A 12716-nucleotide genomic window follows, 5' to 3' on the forward strand; every position below is an offset into this window, starting at 1 on the left:
AAAGCCATTCATATAGATTTAGATCTGACCTCGTTGAAGTCCTTCGGCCTTGGGACCTCCGGGAGAGGCATGACGATATGCCCCTCCCACTGGGTGGTCTGGTAGGGCAGGTGCCCTTCCCCACGACTGCCCACCGCACGATTGGTACTCCTGACGACCAAAGCCCTAATGCAAGGGACACACCAGCCTCCACAAAATACAAACATGCCTCGCACTACTCCTATGGACATATGTAAGATAAGGTGATTATTTATGGTAATGATGCAGATTAACAAGTAGTCCTTTCTTATTATTAAACCTCACCATTGTAATGAGCAGACTAATAAACTTAATTCTGAACCGTCCAAATAATCTACAAAGTTAGAAATAATTCATTACCTGGAACTAAACAGGAAATGTTTACTGAAAGGGAGTTAATGAGACATCTTAAATTTCAAGGTTCGCTATACACGCACAACAAAAGAGCTTTATCTTTAGTTTCATGGAGGTAGCCCTTTGCAATTCCACCTGGCAGTTTTACCTGAACGAAAGGTGCACCAAAGTAACAAAGTAAATTTGATGCTGTACTTGAACCATTTGGAGTATCGTCATAGTTTTGGTCTCTTTTTGAAGATAACACTTTGAATTTTTCTCATCAACTGTCAGAATCTTTTGAAGTGCTCCTGGCACTGAATTATGGAAGTTTGAATACATAGAAGGCCGTGGGTTGGCCTTTTTTTTATGTATTCAAACTTCCATAATTGTTTTTTTATTCAACAAGCCACTACTGTTGTCTATTAATGTCTATTTTTCTATTAGGCTGCTGTTGTCAATTTGATCGCTGTGTACATTCTTGTTGATTAGAATACGGCTGTCATTGAGGACTAAAATACAATATGAGCGATATAAGAAGACCAGAGAGCAACTTGACATTTGATTACCAATTTACATATCTCCGTTTTTATTATATTAACGCAGTGCATTTTTTGTGTGTGTTCCGTTGGGAATAAAGCCCACATGAAAATGATTTTGTGCTTGGTCCAGTCCTTCCACACCACCCACATTCGTTGAATCATTGCAGTATCTATTTCAATATTGATGAAATTATTAAGGATTTCTAGAAGTTGTTCAACTTTCATTGATTATTTTTTTCCCATCCTGTCCATTTAATTCTCAATGTCTTTATTTGGACATGCATGTCGTGATTTCAAGCTTGACTTTTATCCCAATTTCTTGGTGTGGATCTTCTGGAAGAGTTTCACTCCTGCTGTGTTGTCATCCGGGATTGCTGGAAGTTGGGGGAAATCGTTTGCAGGCTCTCTACGCAAAATATTGAGTGGAGAAGGTCTGCAAACTTGGACCGCCACTTGACATCGGCCACAAAGAAATGTTGAACTATTTGAACGAATATGGAAATGATTTAATATTTAAATTCAAATCAGTATCAAAATAAACAGAATCAAGAGAAGGGAAAATAAATATTGAAATATTCTAATAAATATTGAAAAGATTAGATAATATATAGTGAAGTAAATAGCACGTTTAAATTAGCACGTTGCCGAAGCTTGGATGTCTTTTTGACTCTTGGTTTTACTACTTGTTGGATTGACATGTTCTTTTGAAGTGAACAAGTGGTAACAAAGCGGCGCTTTTGTGTGATCCCAGATAACTGTGTGCTTTTTGCTGCGGGCAAGTCTGGAAACAAAAGCAGGAAGTACATTTGGGGATTGACAATTCCTTCACTCGTGACTGAGGCAGACGCACTGCGGCTCTCCTGAGAGGGAACATTAAAATCTTGTAAAGTGTGACGGTTACTTCGCAAACACCATGGCAAGCCGCGTTGAGGATGATCTCCATTGTCCGACCTGTTTGGACATCTTTAAAGATTCTGTCGTGCTGCCATGTCCATCCATCCATTATCTCCCGCTTATCTGAAGTCGGGTCGCGGAGGCAGCAGCTTCAGCAGGGAAGCCCAGACTTCCCTCTCCCCAGCAACATCCTCCAGCTCTTCCGGAAGGATCCCAAGGCGTTCCCAGGCAAGCCGGGAGACATAGTCTCTCCAGCGTGTTCTGGGTCGTCCTCAGGGTCTCCTGCCGGTGGGACATGCCCGGAACACCTCACCAGGGAGGCGTCCAGGAGGCATCCTAATCAGATGCCCGAGCCACCTCAACTGGCTCCTCTCGACGCGGAGGAGCAGCGGCTCGACTCTGAGTCCCTCCCGGATGGCCGAACTTCTCACCCTATCTCTAAGGGAGAGCCCGGACACCCTGCGAAGGAAACCCATTTCGGCCGCTTGTATCCGAGATCTTGTTCTTTCGGTCATGACCTACAGCTCATGACCATAGGTGAGAGTAGGAACGTAGATCGACCGGTAAATTGAGAGCTTCGCCTTTCGGCTAAGTTCCTTCTTCACCACGACAGACCGATACACGGTCCGCATCACAGCAGACGCTACACCGATCCGCCTGTCGATCTCCCGTTCCATCTTACCCTCACTCGTGAACAAGACCCCAAGATACTTGAACTCCTCCACTTGGGGCAGAATCCCATCCCCGACCCGGAGAGGGCACGCCACCCTTTTCCGACTGAGGACCATGGTCTCAGATTTGGAGGTGCTGATCTTCATTCCGACCGTTTCACACTCGGCTGCGAACCGCTCCAGCGAGAGTTGGAGATCGCGGCTTGAAGAAGCCAACAGTACCACATCATCTGCAAAAAGCAGAGATGCAATACTGAGGCCACCAAACCGGACCCCCTCGACACCTCGGCTGCGCCTAGAAATTCTGTCCATAAAAGTTATGAACAGAATCGGTGACAAAGGGCAGCCTTGGCGGAGTCCAACCCCCACAGGAAACGAATCCGACTTACTGCCGGCAATTCGGACCAAACTCTGGCATCGGTGGTACAGGGACCGAACAGCCCTTATCAGGGGGCTCGGTACCCCGTACTCCCGAAGCACCCCCCACAGAACTCCCTGAGGGACACGGTCGAACGCCTTCTCCAAGTCCACAAAACACATGTAGACCGGTTGGGCAAACTCCCATGCACCCTCGAGGACCCTGCTGAGGGTGTGGAGCTGGTCCACTGTTCCACGGCCAGGACGAAAACCACATTGCTCCTCCTGAATCCGGGATTCGACCTTCCGACGGACCCTCCTCTCCAGCACCCCTGAATAGACCTTGCCGGGGAGGCTGAGGAGTGTGATCCCTCTGTAATTGGAGCAGACCCTCCGGTCCCCCTTCTTAAAAAGGGGGACCACCACCCCGGTCTGCCAATCCAGAGGCACTGTCCACGCGATGTTGAAGAGACGTGTCAACCATGACAGCCCCTCAACATCCAGAGCCTTTATGAACTCCGGGTGGATCTCATCCACCCCCGGGGCTTTGCCACCGAGGAGCTTTTTGACTACCTCGGTTACTTCAACCCCAGAGATAGGAGAGCCCAACTCAGAGTGTCCAGGCTCTGCTTCCTCAGTGGAAGGCGTGTCGGTGGAATTGAGGAGGTCTTCGAAGTACTCTCCCCACCGACTCACAACGTCCCGAGTTGAGGTCAGCAGCACCCCATCTCCACTATAAACAGTGTTAATGGTGCACTGCTTCCCCCTCCTGAGACGCCGGATGGTGGACCAGAATTTACTCGAAGCCGTCCGGAAGTCATTTTCCATGGCCTCCCCGAACTCCTCCCACACCCGGGTTTTTGCCTCAGCAACCGCCAGAGCTGCATTCCGCTTGGCCAGCCGGTACCCGTCAGCTGCCTCCGGGGTCCCGCAGGCCAAAAAGGCCCGATAGGACTCCTTCTCCAGCTGGACAGCATCCCTTACCGCTGGTGTCCACCAGCGGGTTCGGGGATTGCCGCCACGACAGGCACCGACCACCTTGCGGCCACAGTTCCGATCGGCCGCCTCAACAATGGAGGCACGAAACATGGTCCACTCGGACTCGATGTCCCCCGCCTCCCCCGGGACGTGGGAAAAGTTCTGCCGGAGGTGGGAGTTGAAACTCCTTCTGACAGGGGATTCTGCCAGACGTTCCCAGCAAACCCTCACAATACGTTTGGGTCTGCCAGGTCGGACCGGCATCTTCCCCCACCATCGGAGCCAACTCACCACCAGATGGTGATCAGTTGACAGCTCCGCCCCTCTCTTCACCCGAGTGTCCAAAGCATGCGGCCGCAAGTCCGATGATACGACTACAAAGTCGATCATCGAACTGCGGCCTCGGGTATCCTGGTGCCAAGTGCACATATGGACACCCTTATGCTTGAACATGGTGTTCGTTATGGACAATCCGTGATGAGCACAGAAGTCCAGTAACCGAACACCGCTCGGGTTCAGATCGGGGGGGCCGTTCCTCCCAATCACACCTCTCCAGGTCTCACTGTCATTGCCCACGTGAGCATTGAAGTCCCCCAGCAGAACGATGGAGTCCCCAGGTGGAGCGCCCTCCAGCACACCCTCCAAGGACTCCAAAAAGGGTGGGTACTCTGCACTGCCGTTTGGTGCATAAGCACAAACAACAGTCAGGACCCGTCCCCCCACCCTCAGGCGGAGGGAGGCTACCCTCTCGTCCATCGGGGTAAACCCCAATGTACAGGCGCCAAGCCGGGGGGCAATAAGTATGCCCACACCTGCTCGGCGCCTCTCACCCTGGGCAACTCCAGAGTGGAAGAGTGTCCAACCCCTCTCGAGAGGACTGGGACCAGAACCCAAGCTGTGCGTGGAGGTGAGCCCGACTATATCTAATCGGAACCTCTCAGCCTCACACACCAGCTCAGACATTCCATGTCCCAAGAGCTAGTTTTTGCTGCCGGGGATCGGACCGCCAAGGTCCCTGTCTTCCGCCGCCGCCCAGCTCACACGGCACCCGACCCCTTTGGCCCCTCCCACCAGTGGTGAGCCCATGGGAAGGGGGACCCACGTGTCCTTTTCGGGCGGGTGCTGCCATATAGTCACAACTTCTGTCGTGCGTGTGTGCAGCAGTGGTGGGAGCAGAAAGGAGATCAAACGTGTCCGGTCTGTAGGACTGCGTTTAGCTTGATGGATCTACCTTCAAACTTGGCCCTGAGAAATGTGTGTGAGGCCTTCTCATAAGCCTCAGTGGAGGCAAAGGACGTCTGCAGCTTGCACAAGGAGAAACTGAAACTCTTCTGTGTGGACCACCAGGGGCTTGTGTGCCTCATCTGCAGAGATGCAAAAATCCACGCTGGCCACAAGTTCCGTCCCCTCGATGAAGTTATGCAAGGTCACAAAGAGAAAATCCAAGTAGGCCTGCGGGCGCAAAGGAAAGACTGAAAGATATTAATGGCATAAGAGACAACTGCAATGAAAAAGCGACGTACATCAAGGTCCAGAGCAGGCAAGTTGAAAGAAAGATTAAGAAGCATTTCGAGGAGCTTCATTGCTTCCTGCAGGTTGAGGAGGAGGCCAGGTTGTCTGCTGTGAGGGAGGAAGAGCAGAAGAAGAGTCGGAGGATGAAGGAGAAGATTGAGACTCTGAGCAGAGACATGGCGGCTCTCTCAGACGCCATCAGAAGCACTGAGGAGCAGCTGACCACTGACCCCATTTTCTTCATGAAAAACTTCAAGACCGCAATGACCAGACTGCAGAAGCTGCCCGGCAGGCCTGAGCGGCTCCGAGGAGCTCTGCTGGACGTAGCCAAACATGTGAGCAACCTTGCGTTCAACGTGTGGGAACGAATGAAGGAGATGGTCTCCTACAGTCCCGTCATTCTGGACCCAAACACGGCCGGTCCACGACTCAGTCTGTCTGAAGTACTAACCAGCGTGACTTATAAAGAAGAAGGACAGCAGCGTCCAAAGAATCCAGACAGGTCCGAGTGGACCTATGTGCTCGGTTCTGCTTTGGCCTTGGGAACACACACGTGGGATGTGGAGGTGGGAGACAACACACGCTGGGAATTGGGGGTGATGTGGGGGGACCTTTGTCTGCCACGTGACATGAGCGTATGCCGCTTTGCATTTGTTAATGGTACATACAGAAGGTTTGATGACCAATTTGGATGCTGGAATCTGCCAGTGAAGCCGCAGAGGATCCGAGTTCAAGTGGACACGAACGAAAGATCAATTTCCTACTCTGACTCTCTTTCAACCTCTTTCATTTGTGCAAAACAAATCCTTCCGCTTTGCCACGTTTGTCTGACAACATGAATTCGTTTCATTTCTTTTGCACGATTGAGAACATTCCTCTGCAAATAATTCCACTTCCCCTTCGTGTTACAACTTAAATCAGTGATGATGTTGGAGATGTTTTGCTCCCACATGTGAAAATTGTATTGCATGAGACATTTTTTTTCTCCGAAAGGGATATTTGACATGGATTGATTTGTTCAATAATCTAAAAACAAAAATTTTAAAGAAAGAGGAATGCTTAAGAATGTGTAAGAACGAACTCAGTCAGTCAGAAAATGTCATGTTGTGGTTTGCCAAATGGGAATAAATAAATCAAGAAATGTGTCACTAAGTATCTGCTTTGCTCTTTATTCAACTATTTCAATAATTATTTATTCCAGCAATTAAGTATTTTTATATCAATATTTATTTACCTCTTTCAATATTTATGTATTTAGTAGTGTTGTTCAGATGCCATTTTTTGGCCTCGATACTGATTCCAATACCCAGCTGTGCAGTATTGGCGGATGCTGATACTGTACCGATACTAGACTTTTGACAAAAAAAAAGAAGATATATATGAGCATTTTTTTCTTGTAATTCTTAAGAACTGCATACTCACTTGGATGTAAAACCATTGCTATCATGGCTTGGTCAGACTTAAAAACCTTTGTGAAACAGGAAAAAATAAGAAATAATATACACGAGGTATTGTTGAGAGGGATTGTGTCGGATTAATTACAAAAGCTAGAGGACATTATTCTAAAAGTTTGTTTTGAGTACTAGTGACCCATCGCAACAACTTCAGGCTCCCAAATCCACTTTCAAAACCAAAAACAAGCAGTAGAAAAATCCAACAAGTTCAACTCCAAAATCCAAAATTGAGTAGGGTTTGTTGTTGCGGTCCATTCCCCTTTTTCAATCAATCAATCAATCAATCACATTTTATTTATATAGCACTTTTCATACATAAAAATGCAACTCAAAGTGCTTTAAAACATTCAAAGCAAAACATAGAACTATCTTCAATCAAAAGAAAAGATAAATTATTTAAAAGTTGTTGAAAGCCAAACTAAAAAGGTGTGTCTTGAACTTCCTCTTAAAAATATCAACAGTCTCTGCAGACCTGACATCCTCTGGCGGGCTATTCCAAAGGTGAGGACCAAAACGGCTGAATGCAGCCTCGCCATGCATTTTGGTCCTCACCCTTGGAATAAATAAAAGGCCGGCGCCAGAGGACCTCAGGATCCGCGAGGGCTGGTATGATAAAAGCAAATCAGATAAATAAGATGGCCCAAGACCATTAACACATTTATAAACTAATAAAAGTACTTTAAAATCGATCCTGAAACACACAGGGAGCCAATGCAGCAATTTCAAAACTGGCGTAATGTGCTCCCGCCCTCTGGTTCTCGTCAGCACCCGAGCGGCTGAATTCTGCAGTAGTTGCAGTGGTGAAATGCTCTTTTTCGGGAGGCCAGAGAGCAGGGCATTACAGTAATCTAAACGACAGGAAATAAAGGCATGCATCAGCACTTCCGTGTTAGCCTGAGAGAGAAACGGGCGGACTCTGGCGATATTCTTAAGGTGATAAAAACCAATCTTGGTTACATTTTTAATATGAGGAATAAAACTGAGCTCAGAGTCAAAAATGACGCCAAGGTTCTTCACACAGTGTGAGGGATTAAAAATGTGCCGCCGCTGCCGCAAGCTTGTTCACATGTTTCGTCCTCAAATGTTGCATCAGGTTTAACGTATTGAACCTGGCCACTTTGGTTCTGCCCCTTGCAACATTCGCTCTTGCTGGAGTTTCTATGTTGAATATCTTAATATATTTCCTGTACCCCACTGCACCCCCACGCACCCCCTCACACACACATACACACATTAAAAAGCAGCAGGGAGCAAGATACAAAGCACTGCATTCAACGTTCTTTACTAGTACAGCATCGAGAAATGGCACCAGCATGTTATTTGTAAGTACTCGCAGATACCGATACCAGTGTTTTAATGTGGTATCAGGATACTTTCCGATACCAGTATTGGTATCGGAACAACACTAGTATTTAGCATTTATGTCATTATTTCAATATCCTTAATTAAATATTCAAACATGTCAATATTTATTTCAATATTGTTCCATTATGTTTTTTTTAAATGTCTCACTGTTTATTTCATTCATTCATTCATTCATTATCCATACCGCTTATCCTCACAAGGGTCGCGGGCGTGCTGGAGCCTATCCCAGCTGTCTTTGGGCAGTAGGCGGGGGACACCCTGAATTGGTTGCCAGCCAATCCCAGGGCACACAAAGACAAACATCCGCACTCACAATCACACCTAGGGGCAATTTAGAGTGTCCAATCAACTTACCATGCATGTTTTTGGAATGTGGGAGGAAACCGGAGTACCCGGAGGAAACCCACGCAGGCACGGGGAGAACATGCAAACTCCACACAGGGAGGCCGGAGCCGGGATCGAACCCACGACCTCTGAACTGTGAGGCGGACGTGCTAACCAGTCGCCCACCGTGGTCGACTGGTTAGCACGTCCGCCTCACAGTTCAGAGGTCGTGGGTTCGATCCCGGCTCCGGCCTCCCTGTGTGGAGTTTGCATGTTCTCCCCGTGCCTTTGTGGGTTTTCTCCGGGTACTCCGGTTTCCTCCCACATTCTAAAAACATGCATGGTAAGTTGATTGGACTTTCTAAATTGCCCCTAGGTGTGATTGTGAGTGTGAATGTTTGTCTCTGTGTGCCCTGCGACTGGCTGGCAACCAATTCAGGGTGTCCCCCACCCACTACCCGAAGACAGCTGGGATAGGCTCCAGCACGCCCCGCGACCCTTGTGAGGATAAGCGGTATCGATAATGGATGGATTTCAATATTTAAGTATTTGTTGGGTATTTAACTGTTTATTTTAATATTTATTCTATCATTTAAATATTTGTTTACATTTTTTCAATATTCATCATAAAGATCTCAATATGTGTCTGCTTATTTAAAAAAATCATTTATTTAAATATTTATTTATATCATATAATTCATATAATAATTGTCATTTATATTTAATATAATTTTTACAGTTCAGTATTTGTTTTTACACGTGTTCAGAGTTATTTGAGTGTTCATTATTTCAAAATGTATTGTTTGTCTAATCATTTCAATTTCTAAATATTTCAGTATTGATTGAAATATTTCCCCCCAAATATTTATGTCAGTATTTTTTGAAAGCTTCATTTATATTTAATTATTTAACTGTTTTAATATTTATTCGAATTCTTGAACAGCACAGCTATTTATTCATCTAGTTAGGGTTTTTTATATTTATTTGGGCGGCACAGCGGGCGACTGGCTAGCTCGCCCGCCTCCCATCTCAGAGGTCGTGGGTTCGAATCCGGCCCCGGCCTTCCTGTGTGGAGTTTGCATGTTCTTCCCGTGCCTGTGTGGCTTTTATCCGGGTACTCCGGTTTCCTCCCACATTCCAAAGACATGCATGGTAGATTAATTGGACACTCCAAATTACCCCTAGGTGTGATTGTGAGTGCGGATGTTTGTCTCTGTGTGCCCTGCGATTGGCTGGCAAACAATGCAGGATGTCCCCCGCCTACTGCCCAAAGACTGCTGGGATAGGCTCCAGCACCTCCCCGCGACCCCGTACAGGATAAGCGGTGCACGTATTCGTTCGCATATTTCAACATTTATTTGTGACCGATGTCAAGTTTGCAGACCTTCTCCACTCAATAGCTTGCATAGAGAGTGTGCAAACGACTTCCCCCAACCTGCAGTAATCTCTCTGCTTTGCAAGCCACACACAAGACGGACAATAACACAGCAGGCGTGAAAGTCTTCCAGAAGCTTCAGACCAAGAAATGAGGAGAAAAAGTCAAGCTTGAAATCATTAGTGCATAATTTGATCTACACGTTCAAAATGAGGTATGCATCTGGAACGGGGAAAAAAATTAAAGATTTTAAATTAAAAAGAAATTAAAGAAAATTAAAAATTGAAGTAATTACATACATATTAAAATGAATACATTTTTGAAGGAAGTAAATACATGAAGTGAAGTAAAAATACTTTAAGGGGAAGTCCACCCAAACATATTTTTTTCAAGAATATGTTCCCAGCAGGCCCACTAGTTGAAACATGGCATTCTGATTAATATTGTGTTTGTGGAATCAGAGTTAAGCAGCAAAATCCAGCCATTTTTAGACATCTCGGGGGCGGCCATTTTGTCACTTCTGTCGACTGAAAATGACTTCACAGATAATCAGGTCTCAGATAACGACCAATCATGGCTCAACTTCAGAAAACAGGTCACCCGTAATTGGTCGTTACCTGAGCCCTGAGCAGTTGTGATGTCATTTACAGTCAACAGAAGTGACAAAATGGCCGCCCCCAGAGACGGCTAAAAATGGGTGGATTAGCTCTTATTCTACAAATGTAATATGCATCACAATGCCTTCTTTCAACCAGTGGGCCATATTCTTGAAAAAATATGTTTGGGTTGACTTCTGTAAGAAGTTTAAAGTCGGATATTGGAGATTGTCCTCAACTTTGCTAGGCATGGTCCTTGCAAAGCTTCCAACGTTCCCTCTCAGGAGAGCCGCAGAGCGTCTGCCTCAGTCACGAGTGGACAGATCGGTTTCTATCCAAAAAGTCCAAAGTGCACTTCCTGGAGCTGTGCTTTTGTTGCCAGACTTCAATCGATGACACTTGGACATGTTATGACCAAACCTTTATGTCTTTATTATTGTAGAATTGCGCTTTACTGGGTGCCAAAGTGCAACATTCAAGACGGCCGGTGGAGTGAGTGTCAGGTCGACAAGACGTTCAAGTGTGAGTTCACACTTTCTGTGCGAGTATGTACTGTATTCATCTCAGAAGGTTCAAGCTGACAAACGTCTTGTTTTGTTTGCTCCAAATCGTTTGATGCATTCCTCTGTCTAAGATGTTTAACCTGTCTTTCGGAATTAACTTTCATGTCCCTCAAGTGCACTTCTGCTTGCTCGGCCAGTGCTTATCTGACTTCAGATGATGACCTTTGAATAAACCTTGATGGAATTGTTGTCGTCCAATAGTATAACTGCGATTAGCCAGGTGCCAAAGTGCAACATTCAAGGAGATAACGACTGTTGGAGGGCGTGAACGCCACGTTGATTTTGTTGCAGGTGGAGCCCATCAAAATCACTGATTTCATCCAAAGCAAACCAGAAATATTTCAACAAATTCTTATCGTGATATAGTTGCAATACTAGAATACAAAAAAAACAACATCATTTTACTAAGGAAAAAGTCCTAATATTACAATTCTAAAGTTCATAACATATTAACCCTTGTGTTGTCTTGTGGGTCAAAATTGAGCCATTACCATGTTTAGCTGTGGAAAAAAAAACCTTAAACAATCTTTTTCCAACTTTAAATTTTATGACTTTTCCTAAATGGATCTCATAATTAGAAAAAGTGATACATTGTTTTTGTTAAAGTTTCCATGTGGGCTGTACACTACTCGGTACAAAGATTGTCTTATGGGTCGTTTTTGACCCGTGAATTATAAAAGCATATAAACACCAGAAAACAGTTCAAAGGGCACACAAACTCTCTCTAATACACAGATACACACATTTACAAATCCACGCACATGCAGACACACGCACACGCACATTTGTGTAACAAAAATACATGATAAAAATGAATTAATTTGTGTTGAATTGTTAAATAACAGGTTGTTCCATCATGCAAAATAGATTTTGGATTTAAAATTCAATTAGGTTGCTTTATTTTGGGGCTTTGGTAGGACGGGTCTTTTTTGACCCATAGGACGAGGGGGGTAAACAGAAGGTTAAGATCGCACAATCGAGCTGTTTTACAATCCACTGCGTGTTGCAGACAAACTTAACAGAGAAGTGGTTCAATTTGCAGTCATACGTAGGCTGTGGGGGTCACTGATAGTGTAGTGGTACACACGCCTGAGTTGTGTGCGGGCAGCGTGGGATCGATTCCCGCTCAGTGACAGTGTCTATGTGTGCCCTGCGACTGGTTGGCGACCAGTTCGGGGTGTAGTCTGCCTTCGCCCATTGATGGCTGGGATAGGCTCCAGCAACTACCCGCGACCCTGTATAGGATAAGCGGTTTGGAAGATGACATGACATGACGTGGCTGTGGGAGTTCTACTGTAGTTAAACAGCGCCCTCGTGTGGTTGACGGCTGCATTCATCAGCAGGCGCTGCTCAACAAGGGGCAGTAACACCGTGTACAACCTACTTATTATCTGTGTAGGCACGCAGCAGGGATAGCTCGATGTGCTGTCCTCTCACCTCTTCTTCACCAATACACGCAACCATTCACATAAAAATAATCCCCCAAACTACCTCAAAACGTTGACAATTGATAGAAATTCTCTGAAGTAAAACGGCTTCAAAACAATGGCGCTGGGTATGACCGTAAAGGGCGATGCCTTCGGAGATTTTACCAGAAATACGTCACACCACTCCGTGTATATAGTCCATTGCCCTCTCCCTCTGGTAATGGTTTGCCCCAGCAGCAGGAGAGTGGGGCGGTGGACGTCAAGTCTCGGAAAAGTGGAGCTCTCAAATCGTGAGCCGTCAAAAATC

The 12716-nt window shown here is 46.0% G+C and overlaps 1 pseudogene; it reads left to right on the forward strand.

Moving 5' to 3' along the window:
- Positions 1–1806: 1806 nt before the first annotated feature.
- On the forward strand, positions 1807–12703 carry LOC147126967 (E3 ubiquitin-protein ligase TRIM35-like; annotated as a pseudogene).
- Positions 12704–12716: the final 13 nt, after the last annotated feature.

The sequence above is a fragment of the Filicampus tigris genome, chromosome 22 (genome assembly GCF_054856515.1).
Source record: "Filicampus tigris isolate MCC_2025a chromosome 22, RoL_Ftig_1.0, whole genome shotgun sequence".
In the NCBI taxonomy this organism is placed as follows: domain Eukaryota; kingdom Metazoa; phylum Chordata; class Actinopteri; order Syngnathiformes; family Syngnathidae; genus Filicampus; species Filicampus tigris.